A 10,573-nucleotide genomic window follows, 5' to 3' on the forward strand; every position below is an offset into this window, starting at 1 on the left:
AGTGCATAAAGTAAATGTTAATTGTTAATGGTTAATAGTTAGTGTGCCATAAGGCAAAATTTAGCGCTATGTTAAGCAATCGTAATCGGACTTATGTAGAAGTCACAACTATCTGAGACCGGTCAATAATAATGTAGGCAACAACACAAGTTAGAAGTCTTTATTAGTGAACCAAGTTCCAACAACTTGCCATGCAAAAAAGAAGAAGAGAATTGATCTTGTATTGGTTTAAGCCTTTTGCATAATTTAGGAAACAACCTATCTGTAACACCCCGATAAAAATAAGATAATTATTTAATTTAAGTTAATATTATATTTATTAATTTAATTAAGTAATTGGAATTATTGGATTATTATTATTATTATTGGAATAATAATTATTGGAAAGTATATAAGTGGGAAATAAGAAAAGAGTTTCATTTTGGTAAAGAGGGTTTTCACGTGAAACAGAGAAAGCGGCTGAAAGGTGAAAAGTGGAGAAAGAGCAAAGGTTGAAGAACGGAAAAGCTTGAAGCTTAGAGATTGCCGGATTATCTCAGGTAAGGGGGGTTTATCGTCGTTTAATGGGTATTATGGGGTAACATGTAATGGGTAGTGATAAGCCGTTGATTTGACCCTAATTGGATTATGAATGTTGAAAAATTGTGATGAATAGTTGATGTGAAAACGGTAATTGAATCTGTAATTGGATGGGTAGTGATTTTCCGAAAGCGTAGCTTTTTACGGAATTGGAATCGGAGGTCCGGAAGTCCTCCAACGGCGGAAAATGCGGAGAATTCTGCATTCTGCTTCGTGTTAGCGCATGAACAGCTTTCTGTCTTGCGTTAACCGGTTAACCTAGGGTGTTAACCGGTTAACACTGTTATGAATTGTGAAAAATTGCTGTTTGTCTTGCGTTAACCGGTTAACCCAGGGCGTTAACCGGTTAACACGGTTAAAATTTGCCAGGAAGTGTATTCTGTCTTGCGTTAACAGGTTAACCCAGGGCGTTAACGGGTTAACGCTGTTGAAAAACTGAAAAATTGCATTCTGTCTTGCGTTAACAGGTTAACCCAGGGCGTTAACGGGTTAACGCTGTTGAAAAACTGAAAAATTGCATTCTGTTTTGCGTTAACAGGTTAACCCAGGGCGTTAACGCGTTAACGCTGTTGAAAAACTGAAAAATTGCATTCTGTCTCGCGTTAACAGGTTAACCCAGGGCGTTAACCGGTTAACACTGTTGAAAACTGAAAAAAAATTGTATTTTGTCTTGCGTTAACGGGTTAACCCAGGGCGTTAACGGGTTAACGCTGTTGGAAAAGTGAAAAATCGAATTTGCTCAGAATTTAATGAAATTCGTCAGGGTGAGTCGGGTAATATTATAGTTAATTTTGATGAGTAATTTTGTTGGGTTTATGTTATGAAGTGTCAATACAAGTATGACTGAGTTGTTAAGTTATTTCCGTGTACGGAAAGTTGTTAAAGATACTGAGTTGTAAGCTTGGTGAGCCAAAGTTGATTATAAGTTGATTATGTTGAAAACATTGTTGTGTTGCTATTATTATTATGTTGTCGGAATTTTAAAGTCGTGTATGTCATGTAAATTCATATGCATTAAGTCGGAGCTTTGCTCACACCACGTTGGCCTGGATTGGCAAAAGTTGAAAGTTGAAGGCTTAAGCCTTGATGCCTCGTTAAATCGGCAAATTTTAAGTTGGGAGTTTTACTCCGAATGGTACCACATGCATGGAGTCTCATTGCATAATGTATGTATGGCGTATGATATGAATGGATGTATTCCAGTATTATACGTGTGTTGTGGGTTGTGTGTTGTGTTGATGTTGAGTATGATTGAGTTGATATTGCCGTTGCTGAATGTGTAATCTGATTTGGGTGATGAAATGTGTTAAATTACTTAACATTGCATGATATTTTATAATGCTCATTATATCGATTGAGGAACTCACCCTTACAACTATTTTTCAGGTAACGAGCAGTGATTGAGTAGGAGCTAGTGCTTGGAGTCTAGTGTAGTTCCTTAGTGAGTCATGCTCTGGTAGATGTAACATCGGGATGGGATGTTTTAAATGTTTATTGTTGGTTGTGAACCATTTTACATGTAATGTGTTACGTGTTTTGCATGATTGAATTGGTCTCTATCCGCTGCGTATTATGCAAGTGTTTACTTTGTTTTAATAAAAGAGCATGACAGTTATTATGGTGAATAGTGTGAATTGATTGTGTGACACCCTTAATTGCATATTTACTCTGATTGATATATTGTTATTTTAATTAAAAATTTGGGGTATTTTAGAAGGGTGTTACATTAGTGGTATCAGAGCATAGTCGGTCGAGTCGAGTCATAATTATTCTGTTTCCCTGTACGGGATAGGTGTTGTGTAACCCTATCAGTACTTATTGTTTTAACTTGTTGGGTTCTCAGAATAGAGATGGCTGGAAGAGGTAGAGACGATGCTGCGATTGCTGAGGCTCTGGGTATGCTAGCTGGAGTACTTGGAGGGAATCCAAATGTTGTGGGAATGGGAGCTGCTCGTCAACTGAGTGAGTTCCAGAAGAAGAATCCTCCAATGTTCAAGGGAGCATACGAACCAGATGGCGCTCAGAAGTGGTTGAAGGAGATCGAGAGGATCTTCCAAGTGACTGAGTGTGTCGATAACCAGAAGGTCAGGTTCGGTATGCATATGCTGTCAGAGGAAGCAGATGATTGGTGGGTTGCTAACCGCACTGAGTTGGAAGCTGCTGGGGATGCTGAGATCACTTGGGCTGTGTTCAGAGAGAGATTCCTGAGGAAGTACTTTCCAGAGGATGTCAGAGGAAAGAAAGAGATAGAGTTCTTAGAATTGAAGCAGGGCAACTGGTCTGTTACTGAGTATGCTGCTAAGTTCACAGAGCTGTCGAAGTATTACACTCCCTATGATGAGGCAGTAGCAGATGGGGCAGAGTTGTTTATGCTGTTAGCGACTTTGGAGGCTAAAGATAAACTGGTGATTTGCGATCTAGCCGTGGTGTGTGATTTTCCTGATGTGTTTCCTGAAGAAGTGAATGAATTACCGCCAGAGCGTGAAGTTGAGTTCTCGATTGAATTGGTACCTAGTACTAGGCCGATATCGATGGCTCCGTACCGTATGTCTGCTGTTGAGTTAGCTGAATTGAAGAGTCAGCTGGAAGATCTGTTGGATAAGAACTTTATTCGTCCGAGTGTGTCACCGTGGGGCGCACCAGTGTTATTGGTTAAGAAGAAAGAAGGTACTATGAGGTTGTGTATGGACTACAGGCAACTGAATAAAGTGACGATCAAGAATCGGTATCCTTTGCCGAGGATTGATGATTTGATGGATCAGTTGGTGGGTGCGAGTGTGTTCATCAAAATAGATTTGAGATCTGGGTATCATCAGATACGTGTGAAAACTGAGGATGTTCAGAAGACTGCTTTCAGGACAAGGTATGGACATTATGAGTATTCTGTAATGCCTTTTGGTGTGACTAATGCGCCTGGAGTATTTATGGAGTATATGAATAGGATTTTCCATCCGTACCTAGACAAGTTTGTTGTGGTGTTTATTGACGATATTTTGGTGTATTCGAGATCTGAAGAAGAGCATGCTGAACATTTGAGAGTGGTTCTAGGAGTTCTGCGAGAAAAGAAGTTATTTGCTAAACTGTCCAAGTGTGAATTTTGGTTAGAAGAGGTTAGTTTTCTTGGTCATGTGATTTCAAGAGGTGGTGTTGCTGTTGATCCTTCTAAGATAGAAGCGGTATCTAAGTGGGAAGCTCCGAAGTCTGTCGCTGAGATTCGAAGTTTCCTTGGGTTGGCTGGTTATTATAGGAAATTCATTGAGGGATTTTCTAAGTTGGCGTTACCGTTGACGATGTTGACCAGAAAGGGGCAAGCGTTTGTTTGGGGACTCAAAATGTGAAGAAGGTTTCCAAGAGTTAAAGAGAAGGTTAACTACTGCTCCTATTCTGATATTACCGAGTTCGTCGGAATCATTTGAGGTTTGCTGTGATGCTTCATTGTTGGGTTTGGGTGGTGTGTTGATGCAGAATAAGCAGGTTATAGCTTATGCTTCGAGACAACTGAGGGTTCATGAGAGGAACTATCCGACATACGATTTAGAGTTGGCAGCCGTGGTATTTGTTCTGAAGTTATGGAGGCATTACTTGTACGGGTCAAGATTTGAGGTTTTCAGTGACCATAAAAGTTTAAAGTATTTGTTTGATCAGAAAGAGATGAATATGAGACAGAGGAGATGGTTAGAGTTTCTGAAGGATTATGACTTTGGTTTGAATTACCATCCAGGTAAAGCAAATGTAGTGGCTGATGCATTGAGTCGGAAATCATTGCATATGTCTATGTTAATGGTTAAGGAATTGGATTTAATTGAGCAGTTTAGAGACTTGAGTTTGGTGTGTGAGAGTACTCACAATAGTGTTAAATTGGGAATGTTGAAGTTAACGAGTGGCAATCTGGATGAGATTAGAGAGGGTCAGAAATCCGATGTGCTTTTGGTTGATAAGTTGACTTTAGTGAATCAAGGTCAAGGTGGTGAATTCAGAGTTGATGAGAATGGTGTTTTGAAATTTGGTAATCGGGTGTGTATTCCGGATGTTACCGAACTTAAGAAGAGTATTCTTGAGGAAGGACATCGTAGTGGTCTGAGTATTCATCCTGGAGCTACGAAGATGTATCATGATTTGAAAAAGTTATTTTGGTGGCCAGGAATGAAAAGAGAAATTGCGAGTTTTGTTTATTCTTGTTTGACTTGTCAGAAGTCAAAGATTGAGCATCAGAAGCCGTCTGGGCTAATGCAACCGTTGGCTATTCCAGAGTGGAAGTGGGATAGTATCAGTATGGATTTTGTTTCTGGTTTACCGAGGACAAGTAAGAATTTTGAAGCTATTTGGGTGATTGTTGACAGATTGACAAAATCGGCTCATTTCATTCCGATCAGAATGGATTATCCGTTAGAGAGATTAGCCGAGTTGTATATTGAGAAGATTGTAAGTTTGCATGGTATTTCGTCGAGTATTGTTTCGGACAGAGATCCTAGATTTACATCGAAGTTCTGGGAAGGTTTGCAGAGGGCTTTGGGAACTAAGCTGAGATTGAGTTCTGCATATCATCCGCAGACTGATGGTCAGACTGAGAGGACGATTCAGTCACTAGAGGATATTTTGAGGGCTTGTGTTTTGGAAAAGGAAGGTAGCTTGGGGAGGACCAGCAGGTGGCAATGTGACTTGGGAACTTGAGAGTCAGATGAAGGAGTCCTATCCAGAGTTATTCGCTTGAGGTATGTTTTCGAGGACGAAAACTCTTTTAGTGGGGGAGAGTTGTAACACCCCGATAAAAATAAGATAATTATTTAATTTAAGTTAATATTATATTTATTAATTTAATTAAGTAATTGGAATTATTGGATTATTATTATTATTATTGGAATAATAATTATTGGAAAGTATATAAGTGGGAAATAAGAAAAGAGTTTCATTTTGGTAAAGAGGGTTTTCACGTGAAACAGAGAAAGCGGCTGAAAGGTGAAAAGTGGAGAAAGAGCAAAGGTTGAAGAACGGAAAAGCGTGAAGCTTAGAGATTGCCGGATTATCTCAGGTAAGGGGGGTTTATCGTCGTTTAATGGGTATTATGGGGTAACATGTAATGGGTAGTGATAAGCCGTTGATTTGACCCTAATTGGATTATGAATGTTGAAAAATTGTGATGAATAGTTGATGTGAAAACGGTAATTGAATCTGTAATTGGATGGGTAGTGATTTTCCGAAAGCGTAGCTTTTTACGGAATTGGAATCGGAGGTCCGGAAGTCCTCCAACGGCGGAAAATGCGGAGAATTCTGCATTCTGCTTCGTGTTAGCGCAGGAACAACTTTCTGTCTTGCGTTAACCGGTTAACCCAGGGTGTTAACCGGTTAACACTGTTATGAATTGTGAAAAATTGCTGTTTGTCTTGCGTTAACCGGTTAACCCAGGGCGTTAACCGGTTAACACGGTTAAAATTTGCCAGGAAGTGTATTCTGTCTTGCGTTAACAGGTTAACCCAGGGCGTTAACGGGTTAACGCTGTTGAAAAACTGAAAAATTGCATTCTGTCTTGCGTTAACAGGTTAACCCAGGGCGTTAACGGGTTAACGCTGTTGAAAAACTGAAAAATTGCATTCTGTCTTGCGTTAACAGGTTAACCCAGGGCGTTAACGGGTTAACGCTGTTGAAAAACTGAAAAATTGCATTCTGTCTCGCGTTAACAGGTTAACCCAGGGCGTTAACCGGTTAACACTGTTGAAAACTGAAAAAAAATTGTATTTTGTCTTGCGTTAACGGGTTAACCCAGGGCGTTAACGGGTTAACGCTGTTGGAAAAGTGAAAAATCGAATTTGCTCAGAATTTAATGAAATTCGTCAGGGTGAGTCGGGTAATATTATAGTTAATTTTGATGAGTAATTTTGTTGGGTTTATGTTATGAAGTGTCAATACAAGTATGACTGAGTTGTTAAGTTATTTCCGTGTACGGAAAGTTGTTAAAGATACTGAGTTGTAAGCTTGGTGAGCCAAAGTTGATTATAAGTTGATTATGTTGAAAACATTGTTGTGTTGCTATTATTATTATGTTGTCGGAATTTTAAAGTCGTGTATGTCATGTAAATTCATATGCATTAAGTCGGAGCTTTGCTCACACCACGTTGGCCTGGATTGGCAAAAGTTGAAAGTTGAAGGCTTAAGCCTTGATGCCTCGTTAAATCGGCAAATTTTAAGTTGGGAGTTTTACTCCGAATGGTACCACATGCATGGAGTCTCATTGCATAATGTATGTATGGCGTATGATATGAATTGATGTATTCCAGTATTATACGTGTGTTGTGGGTTGTGTGTTGTGTTGATGTTGAGTATGATTGAGTTGATATTGCCGTTGCTGAATGTGTAATCTGATTTGGGTGATGAAATGTGTTAAATTACTTAACATTGCATGATATTTTATAATGCTCATTATATCGATTGAGGAACTCACCCTTACAACTATTTTTCAGGTAACGAGCAGTGATTGAGTAGGAGCTAGTGCTTGGAGTCTAGTGTAGTTCCTTAGTGAGTCATGCTCTGGTAGATGTAACATCGGGATGGGATGTTTTAAATGTTTATTGTTGGTTGTGAACCATTTTACATGTAATGTGTTACGTGTTTTGCATGATTGAATTGGTCTCTATCCGCTGCGTATTATGCAAGTGTTTACTTTGTTTTAATAAAAGAGCATGACAGTTATTATGGTGAATAGTGTGAATTGATTGTGTGACACCCTTAATTGCATATTTACTCTGATTGATATATTGTTATTTTAATTAAAAATTTGGGGTATTTTAGAAGGGTGTTACACTATCCTTAATGCAAAGCCATTCACTTGATCAATTAGAAACTAGAAATTAGGAAATAACCTATCCTTAATACAAAAAATATCAAATGACAAAATAAAAAATATTAAAAATCAAAATTAGAAACTAGAAATTATTTGGAGAAGAATGCAATTGGTCCCATATTTTTTGGATTCAAAATGAGGAAGATATGAATTTTTGAAAATAACGGAAATAAAAGAAATAAAATCAGAAAATAAGAAATTCAAAAAAACAAGGAGCGTCTGATCAAGCCTCATTAATTGACGTGGCTGATCAAACGCTCCAGAAGCGCGCACTCATGGTAGGCTTCAGGTCAATGCGCCACACAAACATTAAAACAAAGTCATAACATTGGACAATGGAGATTAAATCTGGAGATCAGATCCAAGGGCTCACGATGCATCTGGCAAAGGGACGGCCACCGGAGCCACCTTCTTCTCCGGTGAGCATGAAGATTCCGGTGACATTTGCAGGTTTCAAAAGCTTAACCAAAATACACAATCCATACATCATTGGAAAGCTGGGATGATGTACATCATCCCTGTACCACTCAATTCCACTCTAGATCTCTATATTGAGAGAAATCAGAGATGGAAATTCTGTGATGTTCATGTGAACTTGATGGATTTCAAAAATTAAATGCACAGTAATGATGCCTCTATTGAGAGGACTTCAGCCAACACAAAATCCAGACAAATAGATCAATAGATGATGAGTTTCGAAGAAAAAACCAGTTGAAGAACAACCTTGGATTCTGGAGATTTGAGCTTGCCTCCTGGCTTCCTTTGGCAAAACAGAAGTGCAATGGACTAAAGGATGAAGGTCTAGAAGCTTTAGATCCAAAGATTCAACCAGATGTAGTTAAATTTTAGATCTGAAAAATTTGAAGAAAAGTGAAATAGCTTCTTTGGTGAGAGGTAAGGTTTTCAGTTCAGCAGCATTTCAGGTTGATTCATGGATGAAATTTGAATGGAGTGAGGCTCTTATTTATAGAAGGAAAGGCAAGGCAAGTGTGATTCAATCCGTGTGCATGGAATTGGACATTCATTGCATGGGCTTGCATGATCATTCACAAGGCCCAAATTCAATGCCAAATGCAATCTGAAATTATACCAAAGTGAAATGGACGTGTAATCTGAATGGTAATTGCTTGTGCATGGAATTTTGAGGTGTTATGCATAATTGAACCAAAAACTTCTCCTATTCGAAAATACCATTTTCCAAATCCAAACATGATCATGTGAGTAATGGTTGGATAGATTTTGGTGTAAAGAACAATTGTTATGTTGGGCAAAAATCCATTTGAAATGTGGAAATTGGTTAAATTTGAGCTTAAAGTGCAAGGTGCATAACATGTAAAGGCAAAGTTTCTAAATTTGGCCAATGTTCAAGCCCCTCTATTTTGATGATGCAAACTTCAAATGAAAAAACCTTCAACATCAAATTTGTATATCTTCTCAAGACAATAAAAATGGACTTAAAGTTTGTATCATTTGGATTTTTGACGAAAGAGTTATGTGCACTTGAAGTTGGACTTTTTTGCCTTTCAATGCATTTGGTCCAAAGTGACCTATAATGTTTTGCATTATCACATGTATTTCCTTTGAGATTTTGAAATTTTGTTCAACATAACAATTGAATAAGACATCTTAAGCTTTCCAATCCATTTGATCCCACCTCAAAATCCTAAAAAATGAATGAGTTGTGTCCTTGTGAAGTTGACCTAAAATTAGGGTTTCAGTCGAAATGACCTATAATGTCTTGGAATGGGAGATGACCTTCCAAGCTTCAAATCAATTTTTGATGAACATGAAAGTTGTTCATATTGTTCTTAAGATCATTTTTTGCTTTTGGAATCATCTCCATTTGACCAACACATAAAAAGTTAGGTCTCAGTGCATTTCAAAATAGTCAGATGAATTGATTGATCCACCTCTCAAGTCCACAACTCATATCTTGATGAATTGATGATTGAGGACACTCAAATAAGTTTAAATATGCATGAAATGATGAATTAAATAACTTACCTTGATTTCATTTGACCATAATCTGAGGTTGCTTCATGAGCAAGGCATTGTGGTGCATATATGAATTAGGGTTTCTCTGGGGAACAAACCTTAAACCCTTTGACTTGCTTTGATGAATTGAGATACTAGGGAGGCATATTTGATGGATGAGAGATTTAGGAGCCATTACCATGCTTGTTTCCCTCTTCACTTGGCCATGTCTTTGCACCAATGGTTTCCTTGAAGCTTTTGACCTTGTTGATTGCTCAAGCTACAAACAAAAGATGTTAGTGACATATTTTTGTGCTCTTGGTTAGTCAATAAGAATGAGAAAAGCAATAATATACAATTCAAGCATGCTTGGTGATCTAAAACCACTCTCAAGAAGTCCCGCCCAAAGGTAAAGGGAACCAAGATGCTCATGATCCTTGAGACTTTGCAAATGCAATGTTATGATGCCATGAGGTATCTTAGGGACAAAATTGGGCTCTTACAGATGCCCCTATTTAAGGTCATTCTAGCCGTAGAAGTGAAGGCTAAAATCTTCGTCTCGACGAGGTAGAATGGGCTTAAATAATAACAAAGAGACGAATTTTGGTCCCTAAGAGACCTCATGATGCGAATGTATGTATGCAAAAGGATATACTCTGCGGAGATATGTGTCCACAAAGAAGAAAAGAAATCAGGAGAAACTGACAATCCATATGAGTAATACACTCAATGGGACAAAGACTCTGGGGACTCATATGGGGATAGGAAAGGGAGTAAAAATGCGTGAGCAGGTCACGACTCACAGCTTGGGGAGCATAATTCCAAAAGGAGGAAATCAAAGGAAACCCGAGCTGACTCAAAGGCGCATGTATTGGGGAATATGCCAATACAGCAGAAATTATCCTTAACGGATACTTCAGAAATTATCCAGTGGGAATGTCCACTAAGGACTCAGCTGAGGAAATAACAAATGAGGTATTACCGGTTACTGGGTAATAAGCTCAAAAAGAGATCATGTGATCCCACCGGTATCAGGGTGAGGGAAAAACATGCTCCGGGAGAATGAATATTTAAGACCGTTATAAGGGTGAGAGATATCAAACATCCAAAATATCTGAGGAAGACCTAAAAGGTATATTTCAACTCAGGGATTCTGACTCCACAGGGGACAAAAAGTCATAATAG

This window comes from Lathyrus oleraceus, chromosome 5, assembly GCF_024323335.1.
Source record: "Lathyrus oleraceus cultivar Zhongwan6 chromosome 5, CAAS_Psat_ZW6_1.0, whole genome shotgun sequence".
Lineage (NCBI taxonomy): Eukaryota > Viridiplantae > Streptophyta > Magnoliopsida > Fabales > Fabaceae > Lathyrus > Lathyrus oleraceus.